Here is a 21,342-nt window from a genome sequence, read left to right on the forward strand (position 1 = left end):
TATTTAGTCTGTACATTGACTCAAATAGAAAATATACAATATTATTCCTTACATAAGTCATATGAAATGCTTTGGGAAAAAAAGAAATAAAACTAATTGGCCAGGATTTAATAATAATGCCTCTAAGGCAACAAAGAGGAAATAATGATCCCTACACAAATAGCTCTAGGGATGCTTGAAATTTAAACTATTGAGGGTACCATTCCTGCCCCACCTTGAATAGTGTTCTTAAAACATTTCCTTTTTCATTTGCTAAGATATGATACTGGTTATGTGCCCTTTAAATTGGCTTCATCAAAATTCATTTGCTCAAAGATGACTCAATATAAAAAAAATCTATTAATATACCATACCACATTAATAGGCTGAAAGAGAGAAAATATGTCTATTTTAATAGATGTCAAATGAAACTACTTCAAAAACTTCACCATTCATGTAAGAAGGTCCACCTTTGATATTATTTAGTATTTCTATGGAAGTATCAGTCAATGAAAGGAAAGAAATGTATATTGAAAAGAAAATGAAAATAATTTGCAGATGAATTTTTATATACCTAGAAAACCCAAAAAATCAACATAAAACTATAATAAATAATAAGATTCAATAATGTATCTGCTGATTAAATCAATTCTAAAAAATTAATCATTTTGCTATGCATAATCAATGGTCATCTAGAAAATATAATGGAAGAAAAAATCTCATTTACAATAGCAAAAAGATAAATCAATAAAAATATTTTTTTTTAAAAGTGAGCAGGGGTTTTGAATAAACATTTTTTGAAAGAAGATATACAGATGGCCAACATTGACATGTAAAGATGCTCAATATCACAAATTATCAGGAAAATGCAAATCAAATCCACAATGAGATATCACCTCAAACCTTGAATGACTGTTATCAAAAAGACAAGAATAACAAGTGTTGGCGAGGATGTGAAGAAAACAGAACCCTTGTACATCCAAAATTTGGAATGGTATTCATTCTACCCGAAGCCTTTTCATAGTCTAATTTCAGCTGGGCTCAAATTTCCCTAAGATGCAATGTCTTTATTCAAAGCTCATATAAATTCTAGCTAGAGAGTAACAGACAAATACACAGGAAATTATAGGATAAGGCAGAATATATATATACCAGTGTAGGGATGAGAACAGCAAACTTGTTAATTTTAGAAAATATCATGTCCTGAGAGTAAAGGCCTAGAGAAAAGAATAGGAAATCTCATAGAGGATGTAGCATTTCATAGACCTTGAATAATTTTCAGGCTTTCTTTCTCACTCTGAAGTTTCCTGAAGCTTTGGGGATTGTCAGTGTGATAATGTTCTCTTCTTGTCTGGGAAAAGGTATGGGGTCATTATCCTATTCAACAGGAGCTATGGAGACATGCAGATTTCCTAAGGAGAAAGTTACTTCCAGATGTCTCATCTCCTACTTCACCTCATCACATTATCATTCCAATACAACTTCTAAAATAAATGAAAGAAAAATTAATAAATACTGTTCTTCTTACTTTCTAGATTTATAACTCATCAAAAAAGTTTAACAAAATGTAAAAAAGTTTCACCATATATTAAAAAAACACACATTACAGCCAATTTTATTTCTACACAGTAAAAATTTTCAGAAAAAATTATTTTCAGCTCCACTAACCCCACATCATTTTAGAAATTTTTTAAAAATATTTCCATTCATCTATCTCTAAGAGTTCCTATTATTTCAACCTTACAAAGGAAAGGCAAAAGAAATATCCAAATGAGAATGAGATTTACTTAATTTCTATTATTCCCAGGTTGTTTTCCATTTCCTCTACCTAATTTTAATGGAAATGTCTACTCTTTCTGAAATTTTTCAAATTATTAAAAAAGGAGAAAAAGCCAGTAAATAATGAGTATTTTAAATAACTACTTTATTTATATTTTAACATTTTATTTTAAATAATATTTTTAATCAGAAAATATGCCAATCTTAAACCATCCCACTAAAGGAACTACAAAAATATACTATAGATTCTCAAAAGAGGAAAAAACATAATTCTATGTTCCACCTCTTTTCTTTTTTTCTTTTCCATTAGACCTGTGTAACTAAGAGCCAGTTAGGAAGAAACATTTGAAAGCGGGAAAAGTGGAAATGCTCCCCTGAAGTCAGTACCATTGACAAAAGTCTGGGGGTCTCTGGTCAGCAGTTTCCTTTGATAAAGAGTTCAAATTCACTTTTTTACTTCATACTTGAAAAAGCAAAATAAAATCATGCATCTGTCTATATCATCAACATTTAGCTTCAATGTTCTTTGATCTTGGCTCTCTTAATTATGGCTTGGATTGCATTTCCCTTCACTCTCTAGGCCCAGGCCTCCCAGGGACAAAAGGCTTATCCCAGTATTTACACACATCAGCAGTGCTAACTCCTACCCAAACAAAGACTTAGAGGGATTTAATAGTCATTTTTTTAAGACTGGCTCTTTGGGAGCTCTAATTCTAGAAAGCTGAGTTGTAAATAACATTTAAGATAGTATTAATAAACATGTATTTCACTGATAACTAATGTGACCATGGCATTTGTCCAAAGTCACTGGTCTAAATGGAGCCCAGCTTCTTCTCTCTCCATAATATTCCCACTGAGTCAATCTACCTTGGCTGTCTTCCTTAAATAGTCCCAACCCAACCATAATTGTTATTGCTACTTTCAATACTTCCTTTTTATCCTGTCTCATCAACCCAGAAAAGATTCACCAAACATGATTTGATTTATCCTCAAAGACCCAAATGCATTTTTTGCATGCTAGTTTTTCATGTGCCATAACAATAGTTCAGTTCATAAAAAATTAAATTTAAGAAATCACTTCTGTGTTGCCCAAAATATTATTAGATAGTGGGAAACAAAAATGAATGAGACAAAGTCTTGTCCTCATAGAGTTTAGTGTTTGTAGGTAAGACAAAATCAAAAGAATAATTACAAAACAAAATTTAAAGTATAGTAATTGTGTTATTTACAATAGGGACCAAAGAGAATGTAGCCATTAATTTTGATGTGGAGAGAAAGAGGAAGCTATGGATGATAAAACTGAAAGGAAGATTGGACCCTGCCCTTAAATGTGTTGCATACATGCAAGAGGAGTTATCAGATGCAAGTTACCAGATCCTACCTCTGTTTTTAAAAGATTGTCCTAAAGCAGACAGGAGAAATGAGGAATAGACTAGATGAAGACATTCTAGAGTCAAATGCTGGTTAGGTAAGGGGAGAAGTGGAGCCGTGATGAAGTTAATGGACCTGCAGTTTTGATGTGATAACGTCATGTTGAGCCCAGTATAGGCAGAATGAGTTGTTATTCTATTTAATACTTGTAAAAAGGAATACCGACACGATGGTATGGCTCATTAGTTGAGCATGGACCTATGAACCAGGAGGTCACTGTTCCACATGCCAGGGTTGCAGGCTCAATCTCCAGTGGGGGACATACAGGAAGCAGCCAAACAATGATTCTCTATCAGCATTGATGTTTCTATCTCTCCCTATCCCTTCCTCTCTGAAATCAATAAAAACATACTTTAAAAAAAATACCGACAATGGGTCTCCTTGGCTGTAAAGTTGTTTTTGTGTTTTCTGTTTTGTTTTGTTTTGTTTTGTTTTGTTTTGGAGCTGGCTAAAATTCCCCCAATTAGAGATTTTATGTGTATTTAAACGTTTAAAATATAAACACTCCTGGTATGACTGGTGGTTATCAGTATTTCATAACTCAGTATGAACTAGCTCAAACAGACTGTCTTCCCATTAATATACCAGGGGAAATTGGGAAATTTTTGAGGGGAAAGAAATCATAAAATGATAAAGGTAAAGGAAGAACCAAGTCTAGCATGAATAAGCCTGGATGGCATCCTAAAGTAGTATTTTAGGGCTACAAAAGAGCAGTTTGAGGAAACTGAGGGCCAGAGTTGTGGGGATAGGGTCATTCTTAGCAAAGAACAATCTTGATGCAAATCACTCCATTAATGTGCAATGTAAACTGATTCTTTTTCATGAATAAGAATATCAAGAGCAATCTTGAAGGAAAAGATAATCTTTTTTAAACAAAAGGTTTGCAGCCTCAGAAGAATACTATGGGAAAATGGGAAGAGTTGTATCTTCACGTTTTAAGAAGAAATGCTGACTTTTTTATATACAGATTGCAGAGTAATCTTTTTTATTGTTTCTCTTAAGCTATATGTAGATGGCAGAATTATCTTTACCCCACATTGGACAATATCCTGAAGTCTCTATTGAACATAAATAGTGATGGGTCTAGGGAAATGATTACAATTCACAATCTCCTAAGAATGGCTCAGAGCAAATTTACAAAAGCAATTATAAAACATTTCTAATGTCCAGCTCTGAGTGTCACTCATTTTTAAACTTTTTAGTTTTAAGAATAAAGAAACCAATACAGATAATCCCCTAAAATATTTTGTAAAAACATGCTGAGCTGCAATTAGCAGCTGTTTGAATAGTGGAAATGTTATTTATAACTCACCCATGATTTCAGGGCCTTGCAGTCAGCAAAATCTCAATACCACTTACATTTATGGAGTTTCTCTACCTATTTTCCCCCTTTATCTAAATTCTTGCAGAAGAGCTAAAGACTTATGGAGAAAAATTTTAAATAAAAATTATAAATTGTAAATTTAGGGGGGAATTAGATGCATCCTGTTGAATATTTCTTTCCCCTTCTGTATAATGTCATTAAGTAAAACCTGATTCTTTTCCATTGATGCTGTAATATTAACTAGCTGGAGGTTTAAACATTGGAAGGATGATTACACAAAGAATTTCTGGCTGAAACTTCCAAGACTACAACTGAAACGGTAAAAATCTGTGTCATGTGTTAACCAGTGGGCCGTATCCTTGATGCTCTGGATATAGTGTAAAGTCAGTGGGTCCTTAGGACAAAAGCTAGTTTCCTGACATTGGTCTCTGCTTCTCCCCATCTACCAAAAGTTGGTCTGTCCTTCAAAGTCATGATCAGTATTTTTCCTTCCCTTCAGCGAATCTTTCCCTGAGGTCTCTGGCCTCTTCCAAATTCATCTATGTCAAGTAGTTTTTTTAATCAATCTTTATAAATTAATCTGACTCTACATAATTTTAGATGTTTATGGGGTATTTCCTTAATTAAATTATAAGCTTTGTTAATTAGCACAATGCCAAACAAGTACTAGATATTTAGCAAATATTTGTTTGATTTGTTCTCTACCTATTATTATTTCTTCCCTGTCAACCCTAGTGTAATCCAGATCTGCTGGGCCACTTAGCTACTACTATATTGATGGTCTTCAAACTGTGCTTCAAAAGAACCCCTCAGAAGTTGAAAGGGAGAAAAAAGAGGCCAGCTTATTAGGAAACTCTCACTGCCTTTGGGAAAATACATGTGGTATATAGGGTATTGAAAGTGAACCAAACCAATTAGCAAAGATGCATAGAATTATGCAAATAAATCACTGGAAATAATTAACAGTAATCTTTAATTGCCTTTAAACTTGAAGATTTCACTTAAGTAGAATATCAATAATACTTGTTAACTGATGATACACTTTTCTCCAGTCTAGGAGTCTCTGACTATTACCCTTCTACAACCATCACTTTAGAGGTTTTTTTGTGGGGTTTTTTAAAGTATGTTTTTTTGATTTTAGAAAGAAAGGAAGGAGGTGGGGAGGAGAGAGAGAGAGAGAGAATCATTGATGAGAGAGAAACACCAACCATCTGCCTCCTGCACACCCCACACGGGGTATTGAGCTGGCAACCCAAACATGTTCCCTGACCTGGAATCCAACGGACGACCACCTGGTGCATGGGTCAACACACAACTACTGAGCACACCAGCTGAGCCAGAGATTTTTTTTTTATGAAATCCATAGACTTGCCTAATGAAGGAAATTAAAATCTGGCTTTGATATCATTTAGTAATTAAATCTCAGCCTGTTTAAATGAAAACAAACAAATCAGAGATTACAATCTATAGAATTCTCAAGTTCTTATCTAATAATTGTAATTATTTAAAATTACTATTCCTTTAGGTCTAACAATTATCATCGACTCTCTTATGCTTTTTCTTGGTAATGAAATTTTGTTAGTCAGCTTCCGATTATAGGTAGTATTACTGCTTAAAATTGTAACTGTAGCTGTTCTAATCCGTACAGAGCTTAAAACAGTGTCCAATACATAGGAAACATTCAATAAAGATGGACTGTTGAATAGATACAAATTTTAATAAATTAAGATCAGGAAATGATTTTTACTAATGTTAACAGCTTCCAACTATAGATTAGTCATATCCAAATTGCCTCTTTTTAAGTACTCTCTCATTATTGACTCAATCACATCTCAGACACCATACTTCTTCAAGGAAGGAAGAATAATATGCTATGAGACAGCAGGGTTTCACAGTCATGCTGAGTGCACATCTGGACTCTAAAACTTGGACTCTAGCAAATTATCAAATGTCTCCAATTCATAGGCATAGTCTCTTTACTTGCCTTTCAGGGTTGCTGTTCGTATTAAATAGATAATACATGGAAGTTCACGTTCCAGAGCTCAGCACATAAGGCATCAAAAAGTGTTTCATTTTTCCCCCTCGCTGCAATATACTTTTCTGTATGTCCAGCTTCATTGGGGCTGGTACCTATAAAATGATTGCTCTAGAATTTCAGCCCAAAGGATTCTGCTTCTGGAATGCTCTACCCCTTCACCCCAGCCAGCAACCAGGGGCCATGCCCTTGACACAAACCCCAACCAGCATTAGATCTACTTCACTACACCAGCAAAGGAATTTAAAACTCTTTAAGTTACAAAAACCAGAGAATTCAATCTCTCTGTTTCCTTTATTTACTCAAAACTCCCCCAGGAAAAGCCAAGCATGACAGCACCAGGTTTTAAGTTCTTTGTATTTAATCAAGGAATGCACTTCCAGGGGTAATAGAAATTTTGATCTAATTAAATACACTCACGACTCTCTAAAACAGACTTTAGAGTTAGTGGCTGGAATTTCCTTCTTTGAGTTTTATTACCTACAAATCAGAGTAATTTGAGATCTGAGTACCCATAACTATTTCATTGAACATTTCTTCAAAATCTTAAGTAACTTAATTTCAATGTAAAGTATTAATTAGCAATTTACGCCTTCTCAATGTCATAAGTGACCTTTACTCAGAGGTTGTTAAGGTAATTTTGTGATGTAACCAAATTAAATTTCAACCTTAGATATAGGCAATTATTTTAAATCAGATCTTCTAATAGCGGCTAAATAGACATTTTCATTACTTACATTATAACTTATTTCCCCCAGAGAGTATATAACTGTTACTTCTCCTTTAGCCATCATGCCTAAAGTTTTCAATAAAGCCAAGACATTTGTATGTTCATCCTCTAGCACAAAGTGGGGAAATACTGGCTGCTCCCACAACATAACATTTAATTTCTGTTTTGAAAACAGCTTCCGCCCTGGCCGGTTTGGCTCAGTGGATGGAGCATCAGCCTGCGGACTCAGGGGTCCCGGGTTCGATTCCAGTCAAGGGCATGTATCTTGGTTGCGGGCACATCCCCAGTGGGAAGTGTGCAGGAGGCAGCTGACCAATGTTTCTCTCTCATCGATGTTTCTAACTCTCTGTCCCTCTCCCTTCCTCTCTGTAAAAAATCAATAAAATGTATTTTTTTAAAAAAGAAAGAAAACAGCTTCCATTTGACCCAATGAGATCCTCCATACAGCTGTCTTTGTTCCCTGGCTTTGCCTGCCTCCCTTCCCTTTGCCTTAGCTGCTTTTATTCTCCAGCCCATATTCTGTTACTAACTTATATACTTGTCCCTTAATCTCATTCACTTCATCATTGAGACTATTCTAAAATTATTTTCTCTAGCCTTGTCACTGGTGGTTTTTTCCCAATTACTTTGTTTTCCTAAAAAGGAAACACAGGAATAATTTTTACCAAACTTGAACTACCTTATGATTACATTGTAGTTTATAGTATTTCATGCCAGATGCTTCACAGAAAGAGATTAAACGACTAAAAATTCTATAATAGTATTTATTGATGTAGGTGCTTTTTCCTCAAAAAGTGTGTAATATTTTTAACATTTCAATGAAAATATTTCCAGATTCTCCTTCAATCATCTAACCCAGAAAACAATGAAAGTCCTTCCAATTTTCAATAAAACTAGGATGATTTCATATTCCACTTTTATTTAGCTAGATTTATAATTATTTTTAAAAACCATGACTCCAAAAATAACTTCATAAGCAGAGTGCAAAAAAAAAAAAATTTTCTTGCTGCGCAACATGTCTCAGTCCCTTAAGGATGTGAAGTTGGTAGTAGCTTCAAATGCTATTTCACACAGTTGGATTTTATTCTACTTATTCGCTTGATAAATACTTATTGAACATGTACTATGTTCTGGACGCTGTGTGAGATTGAACAATATCCTGGCAAAGAATCGGATGCATTTCTCTCACATCGATATTTCTTTCCATCTTTCCCTCTCTCTTCCACTTTCTCTAAAAATCAATGGGGGGTGGGGGGGGTAAGAGATCAACCAAAGGACTTGTATGCATGCATATAAGCATAACCAATGGACATAAGACACTGGGGGGTAGGGGAGGCTGGGGGACTGTCAAAAAATCAATGGAAAAACATCCTCAGGTAAGGATTAAAAAAAGTAACACACATTGAATCAAATTTAATTACAAAACCAACTGCTGTCGATTGCATTGTCTCACACATATTAAAAGTTCCTTGAGGTTCCTAAGAAACCAGTAACCTTACTTTTCATTTCATTTTCACAAAATAGTTTACCCTCTCGGTCTTACCAAGTTCATACAATGAACAGTCTACCTTCTTCAACTGAATTCTGAAAAACACTTTACCATTTCTCTTCCTTGCTTGTGTAGGACTTCACCTTATTTTATTTTACTTTCTCATCCTTAGTAAAGCATGACCAAACAGAGGACAAAATAAGGGCAATGAAACAATCGTGTGATGCCTTTTATTTCACAGCTCTGCTCATCTGCTGCACAAATAGCACAACCCATGGTTAATCACTGCGCACTCCTGCTCCCAGGGCACTCATGGAGCTTCCCATATGGTCTGTTCAAAACGAGGACTCATACATATATCAAACACAAATTATCCAAAGAAATGTGATCACATAGTGGAACCAAGTCATAAGAGAAAAATACCTGTTCTACAAAAACAAAAACCTACTTAATAAACACTCCACATTTCTGGTTCCCAAGGCAAAGCAGTCATGTTCACACTCTATAAATCTTCACCCTAACATTAACTAGGATAACCTCTCAGACATACTTAATGAGAAGCCTTCATTTCACTCATTCAAGCAAGAGGAAAAAAAAGTTCAATTGATTATTTCCCTTTTCTTCTTCCTTACTGTTTTAGACTTTTCAGAACTCTCTGCCTACTCTGGGTGACTTAGTTCCTCTATGGAAAAATCTTGAAATGTTTCCCCCGCTCTCCCTCACCCAAAAAAATGTCATGTTTAAGCTCTATTCTGCCCCTTTCCTACTGGCTTAGGCAATTTTTAGCCTTAGGTAGGGTAATCGTATAATTATGATTCAAACTGGGCCATTTTTGAAAGTGAAAAGATATGCAAAACAGGAAGGACAGTGCAACAGCCAATAAAACAGAGATTGTGCTGGGAAAACTGAGAGATAGAGTGACCTCGACAAAAGGCTTTTGCTCTAATTTTAAAGGGTAGTCCAAAAAACCACTTACATAACCAAAAACTATTTGACTGTAGGTTGATCCTAATCCCCATGCATCTCACATTCCTAAGGGCAGGCAACTGGAAAAGGCGATGAAAATAATCAGTTTTCATGAGAGACTTCCAATAACAAGAAAGCATACAGAAAAAAGGAGTGGGGGGGAAGCTTTTTGGTGCAACTATGTGCCAGATATATCTATGGAGAGAGAGGGAAAGCAATAGATTAATTGCATCTTCTTAAGAACTCCATAACTTAGGTATTAACATTCCCATTTTAAGAAATGGGCAGTGCATACAATTGATAGTGAGTATATGAATTACTATAACATTTTTGGAAAATAATCTGATAATATCTATTGAAAACTTTAGAGTACCTTTAGATCCAGCGAACTTACTTTGGGATGTATCTTCTACAAAAGGAAAGCACCTGTGTATAATGATATATGTGTAAATAAGTTTACTACAATATTGTTTTTAGTAGCAAATAATGACCCAATTAGAAATCACATCAATAAAAGTATATCATAGAATAATGTGGACAGTGTGATCTTGTTTTGGGTAATAAGAGCTGCTTTCTTCTTTTTATCAATTTGGTCTTGATTTTCCTAATTTCATAAGCTATCTAAAATATAGTCTAACCTGGCTGGTGTAGCTCAATGGTTGAACATTGACCCATGAACCAGGAGGTCATGGTTCAATTCTCTTTCATCATTGATGTTTCTATCTTTTTCTCTCTGAAATTAATAAAAATATATTTTAAAAAGTAAAAGAAAATATATTCTACAATAGACTTTAATAACTCAATAACTGTGCAAAGGGTTAATAAACACAGTTTGCTTAGCACCTCAAAATCACTGTAAGCTTTGGAAGAGTGATGTTTCTTAACTGAATGGTGACAATTAAGACATGATTTTTAAAGGAAGACATATATTTATTTCTTCTATTAAAGTCTATCTTTGATATTGGACATCAAATAATTAACATGGATTTACAAACTTCACTCTCTTTCCACAGGTACCAAAGTTATATTGGGAGACTCCAGAGAAAGTCAGACTGAGAGCTGAACAAAATATAGAGCAGGGGTTGCTTGAGTCAAAGTCACAAAAATAGGGCCAGGGGAGGGGGCGCGGGGAGAAAGGAGTAGACAGTCAGGAAGAAGCCATGAGTGCTTAATCCAAGAATAAAATAAAAAATGTAGCCAGATTTCAGGCAAACAGGAGCTGGGAATTAGAAAATCTGGCATCAAGACTATTCAACCCATCCCGCAGCAGCCCCATGGTCTCCTGTCTGTACTTCTCTCTGGGATTGTGCCTGCACCACCCACCTTTCTATCAGCAGCCCCCTCAGAAAACTTACCTTGGGTAGAGCCTTTGATGGCTGCCAGCTTCAACTCTTTGTCATGGTCCTCAGCTCTGATAAACTCCACTAATTAATAACAGTTGCTTAGTTCAAATTTTTATAGAAAGATTCAGGCTAGCTATCCCAGCTAGTTTTCTTTTTTAAACATATATTTTTATTGATTTGAGAGAGAAAGGAAGGGAGAAGGATAGAGAGATTGCAACATCATCGATTGGCTGCCTCCTGCACACCCCACTATCTCAGATCCTATATAACAAAATCCTAATATACAAATTGACCAAACGGCGGAACAACCACTCACTATGACGCACACTGACCACCAGGGGGCAGATGCTCAATGCAGAAGCTGCCCCCTGGTGGTCAGTGCGCTCTCACACAGGGAGCACCGCTCAGCCAGAAGCTGGGCTCACAGCTGGTGAGCGCAGCAGAGGTGGTGGGAGCCTCTCCCCCTCCGTGGCAGGCGGACATCCCCCGAGGGGTCCCAGACTGCGAGAGGGCACAGGCCAGGCTGAGGGCTCCCCCTCTCCCGCCAGTGCACGAATGTCATGCACCAAGCCTCTAGTAGTTTAATAAAAGCCTTTACTAGTGCCATGTGTCAACCCCTGGTCAGCCTATGGAACAGGTGTCCGAGGACTGATGGCTCTGTCGTTTCACAGGGACCATACACACTCAGTGGGCATGATGGGTACAGAAAGACCTAACATTTATGTCTGACACCTTTCAAAGGTTTGAGAGTCACTCACTTGAAATTTATACAACTTTTTTCTTACAGGGAAAAAATCAAAAGCAAGAGAAATAATCTTTTAAAAAATCAATTGTCTACTATAATTACTAATAAGAACAGGGAGAACTTTTTATTCACTTTCTAACTTCATTTCATTGATACACTAATTCTTGAAGAAAGTTATAGTTCATAAGGTGGTTTATTCATTGTAGCTAGGTGGCAAAAGTAATTATCAATATATTATTACAATATGTGTTAAACAGCATCCCAAATAGGATGAATGATAACCATCACCCAAAATCATTGTTTCTACAGAAAACATGTATATTTCAAGTTCCAGCATGAAATATATAGGCTTTTAAAAGCATCTTTTCCCCAGTTTGAGCAAGAATTACACCTCCTTCCTCTACAGGCTTGTTTGTCCGGCAGTCAGGCACATCACCTTCAGACCACAGGAAGTGTAGTGCCCATGGCTGGAGAGAGAGTCTCTAGGTGAGACAAAGGCATGAGAAGCAGGCAATTGGCAATGATGACTACACTATTTCAATTTTTTGTTGTTGTTAAAAAGCACTATAAGGAAGAGCACAAGGCAGTGAGAAAAAGAGTTAGAGTGAAGTTTGGCTTTTTTTCCCTAAAGTTTCTGCTTTCTTTTCCTACTTATTGCTACTTCTAATGTTATTATTAAGAAATTGTAAGGTGAAGTGAGAGACTTTGCCACAGCTCTGAAAACGCTCAACCTATGAATGAGGGAAAAGGAAAGGGGTGAGAGAATGAGGGAATTCCACTGACCCTCTCTAGGGAACCTATTTGTAACTGCAAGGACATTCATAAGTCAGGCATATGCAAGTCAGGGACTGTGCGTAATTGGATCGTATAATATGACATTCATCCCTGACTTTTTTCCCCTCACCTTATCTCCTGGTTTTATATCCGCCTTTGATGTAAGATAATATGGTTGTACATGAGTGACTGGAGTTAAAAAATAGACGCATAAAATTCTCTCAAGCTAGATATTCGCCAACCTAAATTGTGAGGCACTCTTTAGACAGAGACAATTTCCCAGAGAAGAGAAATCGGCGCTGTAGTACACAAATGGAAAACAGCCTTTATTCCCTTATTAAATTTTCAAGAAGTTGCATGGAGATTTAACCACAAAGCTCACATTATTTAGGGGATTTAATTATTGTTTGTTTCTTTCTTTCATTTTCTGTCTCCAAATAAAGCATATTTCATTACATGGTGAGCATTAATGCTTTCAGGAAGGTTCAGAAAGGAAAAAAAAAATCAGCTTTTTACAAAAACAAAACCATATTCCTTATTATCTACACAAATTAAGAAAAGCCATGCTGCTCCAGGATTGGACAGAAACGAGGAAAAATTGTTCAAGTTCTCGATTACTCTTTAGTGGCAGATCGTTCCAGATTTTGGAATTTGGGTTGACTAAGGTCTAGCCTCACAGAGAAAGGCTAAGCCTTAGGATAGTATCAACCAGGGGCCCAGAATGAACCAGGGAGAACCCAACAAGCACAGATTTCTGGGTTCCAATTCAGACACTGTGGAAGCCAACTCCCCAAAGACGTTAACTTGAATAAGGTCTCCCTCTGAATCTCTGACAGCTTACAGGCACATGTCAGATATATTTTTTAAACCACTACCTTTGAGTTTTTAAAGTATATTTTTATTATTGATTTCAAAGAGAAGAAGGGAGAGATAGAAACGCTGATGAGAGAGAAACATCGATTGGCTGCCTCCTGCACTGGGAATCCAGAATGCAACAAGGCCAGTGTGCTTCGACCAGAATCAAACTGGCAACCTCCTAGTCAATGAGACAACACTCAACCAACTGAGCCATACCAGCAGGGCCAGGGCCTTGCCCCCTCCCCCCTCTCCCCACCTCCCAAAGTGTGATCCTTGTATTATCTTCAAGCAGAATCCATTAGCTTGTTTAACATGCGGATTTCCAGACTGAACTTCAGATCAACTGGATCAGATTCTCAGTGGGGTGTAATCCAGGAACCTTCCCCTTTAATTAGCACCCTCGTTTAGTCTTATTCCTCCTAAAGTTTGAGAATTACTGCCTTAAGATTCTTCCAGCTAAGCATTCATCCCTTATCTATTGTTTTCCACTCCACAGTTACTTTCTTTATTAATATACAATTTTCTCTTCATATTTTTATTAAATTAAAAGTAAAGAAAAATATCTTCAATGTGTTTTCACATGACTGAGGTTTTCCTAGGTATCAGGAAACCTTGAGAAGTGTTGCACTTGTAAGCAAAGACTCTTGACCACTTTCCAAGTGATAATCCTTCCTTCATCTGAAGAAATGGGCTTTACAGACGGTCATCAGTGGGTAGAACTTGGGCTTGCAAGATTTTGATGTGACCCCTTAGGATAATATATATAACTCACAACACATTGTATACCTCTGCTCAATATCCCCAATTAGAAAACTACAGCTCTTGCCATCGCTGTTGATTATAAATGAGGGAGTGTGGGACTAAGTGATGTCTATGGCGTATAAATGTGGATGAATTTCTCCTTGCTCACCTTATTAAGAAAACTGTGGGAGCCATGGAAGACAGTTCTCTTCTTATCAACTGTTCATAATGTCAAAAGAAGCCTCACCCACAAAGAGCTGAAAAACCAGTACAGGAAATACTTGATTCTCACTTAATATTTTCTTAAGTAGAATATACAAGGACTTTTTGAAAACACTTTTTACCTGATTTAGGTCACTAAGAATCCTAAATCTGTCATTCAGGGCATCATAAAAAGAAACAATCCACTTCTTAAGTGCCGAAAGGTTCTTGGTTAGTTAGATTTAACAGTGCAGATCTGTTTTTTATGTGGACTTTAAATCCATAGGAATGTTATTTATGTTTTGACACTATGATTCTTTTAGTGCTCTTTTTCACTTTAACTGTAATGCTTGATACTCACAGTTTGCTGCCAGTACCACAATCTGCTCTTGGTCTTGTTTTGGCAAAGAGAAAATAGCTTCTCCAACTCCTGCTTCCAATTACATAGTCTATGTAATTTCTCTAGTGGCTACCTGATGATGCCCATGCACACAGTTGTCTTTCGACTATATAAACCATGTGTTTGCCATACGCTAGTTGTTGGCATCACAGAAATCAATGGAAGAGATTTCCTGTTTCATTCTGACCCTTAGCCCAAATTTTCCAATGACATTTCATTCTGCTTTATTTCCTACTTTTGCGTTCCAATCACCAATAATCACCAGCATGTTTTAATTTCTTCTTGGATATTTTGCATAAAACTTTCAATTGTATCTTCTTCTGCTTCTGGAGTTGGAGCATAGACTTGAATGATGGTTTGTAAATAGGTTTCCCTAGAAGTCTAATTGACATTATTCAGTCAGACCTTGCATCATAGCTTCCAACTGCCAGTGTTACATTTTGCCTCAGTACTAAAGCCACTCTGTTTTGTCTAAGTTTGTCATGTTCAGAGTAGAATACTCTGTAATTGCCTAACTAAAAATGTCCCATTCTTGTCCATTTCAGTTCACTAATACCAAGCACTGCAATTATATATTCCCTATTTTCTAGTTAATTTTTTCAAATTTTAAGTCTCAGAAATTGCACACCTTTTTTAATTTAGTGAATGCCTTGATGTCAATGTTATGTTTTCCCTACCCAGAGATTACTAGAGCTCATAAAATATTTGTGCATATATTTCATAGTATGAATCTGGTACTGGGAGGCAGCTACCTAACCAGGGTCTACATTTCAAAGTAGATTGGTTTTCTATTGCTAAATAACAAATTTAGTGGCTTAAAATAACATCCATTTATTAGCTCACAGTTCTGTAGATCAGATCAGAAGTCTGGGTTTTCTACTTAGGATTTCTCAAAGTTTAAGCAGAGGCTCTGGTGAGAAATCTCCTTCCAAGTTCATTCAGGCTGTTGGCAGAATCCCGTTCCAAAAGTGGTAGGAAGGAGGTTCCATTTCACTGTCTGCCAGCTGAAGTCTCTCTCAGCTTCTAGAAGCTGCCATCGTTCCTTCTCGGGTGACCCCATATGCAAGTGAACCAGCTGTCATATTCCTCTCCTAAGCCATTGTGCTTCGAATCTCTCTGACTTCCTCTTCAATCATTAGCTGGAGAAAGCACTCTGCTTTTAAGTGTTCATGTGTTAGATCAGAACCACCCGGATCATTTCTACCTGAAGGTCTACTGTGACATTTAGCATAACATAATCACAGGAGTGATGTCACTTTGTATTCACAGGTTCCATAGAGTGATACATCTTTGGTAAGCCATCCAGAAATTCTGCCTACCGCACTCAGCCTCTCATACTCTGGTGTGTTGACTCATTGTCACCAATAGATTATCAGCAAAAATGGTGTGTGTCTCTTCCAGGTCGGGATTGTAAAAAATCAGATGTTTCTTCTCTAGTATGTCTCTCCCCAACTGCCTGATAAATGTTAAGGACTTTGATGCACTAATGGATAGTTGAGCCACAAATAAAAGGGTCATAAGTCCCTGAATCACCAGGTAGAAGAAAGCTGCTCATAGACAAAGAAGATTCACAGTGAATTCTTAATAAGAAATAAATGTATTTTTATTGAATCAAGTGACTAAAAATTTGGCACTGATTTGCTACAGCAAATAATGTTATCTTACCAGATATTTTGTTTCTTGTATTTCTAAATACGGAGTAAGCAAAATTAACTCAAAATACACATTTTCTGATTAGAACTAGACAGCGCTCAGTTTGAAATCCAGAAATAGTTCAAACTATTTGAACTATTCAATTTGAAATTCAAGAAATAGTTCAATGCCTTACAAAAGTTGTTTCACCTCTTTGACTGTGATCAAGTATTAACAAACTTCTGGTGCCTGACTAATTAGGATAGGAGGACTAAGACTTCACTTCTCTTTTTAGCAAATATCATACTTTATATTAATAGTTACCACCTATTAAATTTAACGAATCATGTTCTTTATGTACATGTTCTTTGGCATTAGAAATGCTGACCCAAACAATTGAAAAAAGGACCTTAGACTCTTCATAAGCACTTCAGTCCTGCTATTAGAGACTATGCTCCTGTTTGGTTCCTTAAAACATATAGTCTATAGTAGGCACTGTCTATCTTCTTCAATAAGCAAAAACAGATGTTTCATTAAACAGCTGGAATAAATAAAAATATACACTAGCAAATCACAGAAAATGGGAATTACCTCTTCAGTACTACCCCTAAAATGGATAATATTCAGTTCTTGAACTGGGAAACCAGCCAATACTCTTTAAATGACAATTTTAAAATAAAATTTTCATCTCATGTATAGGAAGTCTTTCCCCCCTTCGGCAAATCAACATTTAGTCTGTAAAACACGATGCTCACTCATAATGTCATGCATCTTACCCACAATAATTCTTTCTTATTAACTGCAAGGGTACAATTTATTTTCCTCTCAGGCTATGAAGGTGCATGCAAGTGCGGCGACTCTGGCTGCAGCTGATAAGCCAGCCCACAGCAGCAGCACTGCTGGCCTGATGAGATTTGTAAGAAGACAATATTCCATTGGCTCAGAAAACTATGCTGTATATCAAACCCATCAAAAATAATATCTACAAACAATGCCTTGATGCATTTGCCAGCTCTCACAGAAACCTCTCTGCTGGGCTTCAGAAAATATAGCTTGATTTTTTTTCTGTTGCAATGAAGAAATACAGACTACATTTTTTTAAAAAAGAAGACCCCTGTTTTTTGCTTACATTTTTTTCACTAAGTATGGTAGTCTAAAAGAATATTTTTAAACCTTGGCTTTCAAACAGACATTGCTATAATTCAAGAAAAGGACAGATTACCCCTCCTCAGGGTTAGGGTCATTTATTTCATCCAACAGTGAAAAAAGAAATCAAGGAATGGTCAGAAGAGAATCATGTCACAATCTTATAAACTAAAATCCCATTATAAGTTTTCCAATGAAATTCTTATCATTGAAGATGGCAAACACCCTCCAAAGAGGTGCTGTTTCTTCTGCTTAAAGTAGTTGTTTATTATTTACATATTTTAGCATCACATAATTGTTTGTCCCAAAGGCACATATAATATTTTAATCTAGTATATTTTTGAGGTCTTTGTTTCCCACAAAAATAATGCTACTATGAAAAATATCTTAACAGCAAACCACTGTGAGGAATTTAAATAGAGGATGCACTAAGTATATTCACTTTATGTATGTATTGCACAACTTAAAGGAAAATAAGCTACAAAGATGGCACCATATTCAGATAATGCTTTACAGTTTACAACATACTGACATATATTTCCCACAATGCTATGATATGAACATGACTAGTACTGGAATTAGCTTCAAATGCAAATTGACTATCATTTATTAGTTTAAAAAATATTTTTTATTGATTTAGAGAGTATGGGAGAGGGAGAGAGAGAAACATCAATGATGAGAGAAAATCATTGATCATCTGGGGATTGAGCCCGCAACCTGGGCATATGCTCTGACTGGGAATCAAACTTTGACCTCCTAGTTCATAGGTTGACACTCAACCATTGAACCACACTAGCCAGGTGACTATCATTTATTGAGAGTTACTGTATTCTCTATGCTATATAAAAATCCCTGCTATACATCAAACGTAGCCAAAAAACTCCAAGCATGCTTTAATGAATTTTCCAACTTATACAACAACATGCACATACTGTCTTCTATACATCTATCTCATAGTGTGATTTATTTTTTCAATGTTAAAAAAAATAATAAGGAACCTGAGACTCATGGGTAACTCAGCTGACAGGAAAAGTATGAAGACAACTACCTGCTTTGAGCACCATTTCTGGATGGGCTGCACTAACACAATCACATGATCTCAGTTCATCTTACCAACTGCTCCGTGAGCCTAGTATTACTATATCTCTTTTTTCTTCTAAAGAATTTTTTTTAATTTTATTTCCTAAGTTGTCATGCAGTAAAATTAACTTTATATCTTTAGATGTATAGTTCTGTGAATACTCACATTAGATACATAACCACCACCACATCAGACAGAACAGTTCCATCACCCCCAAAAACCTCTCTGCACTACCCCTTTATTTTTTAAATATATTTTATTGATTTTTTACAGAGAGGAAGGGAGAGGGGTACAGAATTTGAAACATCGATGAGAGAGAAACATCAATCAGCTGCCTCCTGCACACCCCCTAATGGGGATGTGCCTGAAACCAAGGTACATGCCCTTGACCAGAATTGAACCTGGGACCCTCAGGCAGCAGGCCAATGCTCTATCCACTGAACCAAACCGGTTAGGGCTGTGCTACCCCTTTATAGTCACACATGCAAACCTCTCACTCAACCTGTGCTAACCATGCATTTGTTCTCTGTCACCACAGTTTTGTCCTTTCAAGAATGTCATATAAATGGAACAATACAGTATGTAACCTTTTGAGATTGGCTTTCCTCACTCAGCCTGATGTCTTTGAAATTCATCTAAGCTTTGCATGTGTCCATAGCTTGTTCCTTTTTCTTATAGTATGTCCATTTTAAATATAAAGCAAATAAGACATAATTTGTTCTTCTTAATACATCTTACAGATATCTGCTACTTTCATATTCTCCCATGGTGTCTTCATCTTTTGTGTATGCCCTTTGAAAACCTAGCTTTTGTGGTCACATTGGTTTATTTAAATGCTTCTGTTATAGTTACTATACAGTATGACTGTATTGTCAATATATTGCTTTTTAGAGTCTTCTCCCCTTCATCCCTCTTAAATCATCTTTCCTCAAGATTCTCAGCATTTAGAAATAGGTAGCAAAGCTAGCTTAATAGGACAGCTTTAATCAAAATTCCTTGGAAATGGAATATCAAAGTATTATCTGGGGATGGAATAGATAGAGGGGATCCAGGATTGCTAAAAGCACACTGAGCAGGAAAGTCTCAAAAACTCAAATTTTTGCTTATTTCATAAATTTTGCTTATTTAGGGAAATTTTAGATTACCATTGTGAATAATTTAGGTGTGAACAAATTAAGCATTATTTTAATTAGAACCACCTTTAAAATCATTAGACCTGAGAATTTTATTAAAGGGAACTGCCTATTCATGTCACCGTGAACCTGTCCCCACCCTGCCCTAGAGCTCTGAGTAATGCTTTGTGAGAAGACAGCTCTCAAATGTGGCTGACTAAATGACTTATTACCTGTCTCTCAGGGACACTGCCTTCCTTAATATTCCAGTAGCTCCTTGTGTTTCTATTGTCATTAAAGAGCAAATTTTCATTCCCAACAACATAACCAAATCCGAAGGCTACTAGGAAAGTGCAGTTTGTGGCATTTTCTCATGCCTTATGGTGAGCTGAAAATATCTGTGCAACCACCTGTGTTCTTACCTTTTGCCCATGCAATCAAAGCTAATTCATAATAGAGCCAAAATAAACAATAAAAGGGTTCTGAGAATCAGAAGGTTGTGTTGCAAGTTCCATCTTTCAGAATGAAGATGAGGCACTTCTTTGAGAACTAAAAAAAGTATGATTTACATGGATTCTTTGTTTTTAATATATTTTTATTGATTAGAGAGGAAAGGAGAGGGAGAGAGAGATAAAAACATCAATGATGAGAGAGAATCATTGATTGACTGCCTTCTGCATGCCCCACATTGGGGATCGAGCCCACAACCTGGCCATGTGCCCTGACCAGGAATTGAACCATGAGCTCCAGGTTCATAGGTCAACACTCAACTACTGAGCCACACCAGCTGGATTCATGTAGATTCTTAAATTGTATGTAACTTGCTACAAATTAACATGGTTTGTATTACTAAAATATTTCTACTGATATTTACATAAAAGAAAAATAATCCACACGCTATAACTCTATATTCTACCCAAAATACATCTTCTGACTCTATCAAGTTTTAAGCTGTTTTTCTTGAGCTTCCTACGATGTCACCCTTCTTGCTGCTACAATACTGTTCCAGAATCCCTTGTAATGCTTTCTGTATCATAGTCACAAGCATGCTGCCCACATTGCTGACAAAAGCCCCATTGATATGTATGAGTAGATGGTCAGAGACAACCCTTTTTACCAGGGAAGAATGCTTCCCATGGGAAGATGACCTTTGGATACAGCTGCCCAGCCACGTATGTCAATGTCCACGTGGAATGAGAGTCCCTCCAATTCAAGCAGTGAGTGGAGAGGAACACAAGTCACAGTGATCAAAGGGTGCATGCTTGTATCAAGTTGGGTTTCTCTCGATTACATTCTCAGGCCAGATATGAAAGAAGCAGAGCTATCTGAAGTACTTGATTAATACTCACCACACAGTATCTACATGTGGTTACCCATTAGATTGATACCTAGTAGATATTACATATGCTGGTTTCCTGGCTACGTGTTCTAGATGGATTTGATATAAAACATGGCTGTCCCTTGTGTGTATATCATGGGATGGGTGCCTTGCTAATACTTTAGACTGGGAGATTTCAATTCCAAAGTTCCTACAGACTACAATGTCTCAATTAGCTGTGAAGGATGTCCCAAGTCA

The 21,342-nt window shown here is 36.5% G+C and overlaps 1 pseudogene; it reads left to right on the plus strand.

Annotated features, from left to right (window-relative positions):
* The window catches only part of LOC132242530 (TIP41-like protein), a 70,021-nt pseudogene extending 66,832 nt beyond the window's left edge, over positions 1–3,189 (plus strand).
* Positions 3,190–21,342: the final 18,153 nt, after the last annotated feature.

The sequence above is a fragment of the Myotis daubentonii genome, chromosome 10, assembly GCF_963259705.1.
Source record: "Myotis daubentonii chromosome 10, mMyoDau2.1, whole genome shotgun sequence".
Taxonomy (NCBI): domain Eukaryota; kingdom Metazoa; phylum Chordata; class Mammalia; order Chiroptera; family Vespertilionidae; genus Myotis; species Myotis daubentonii.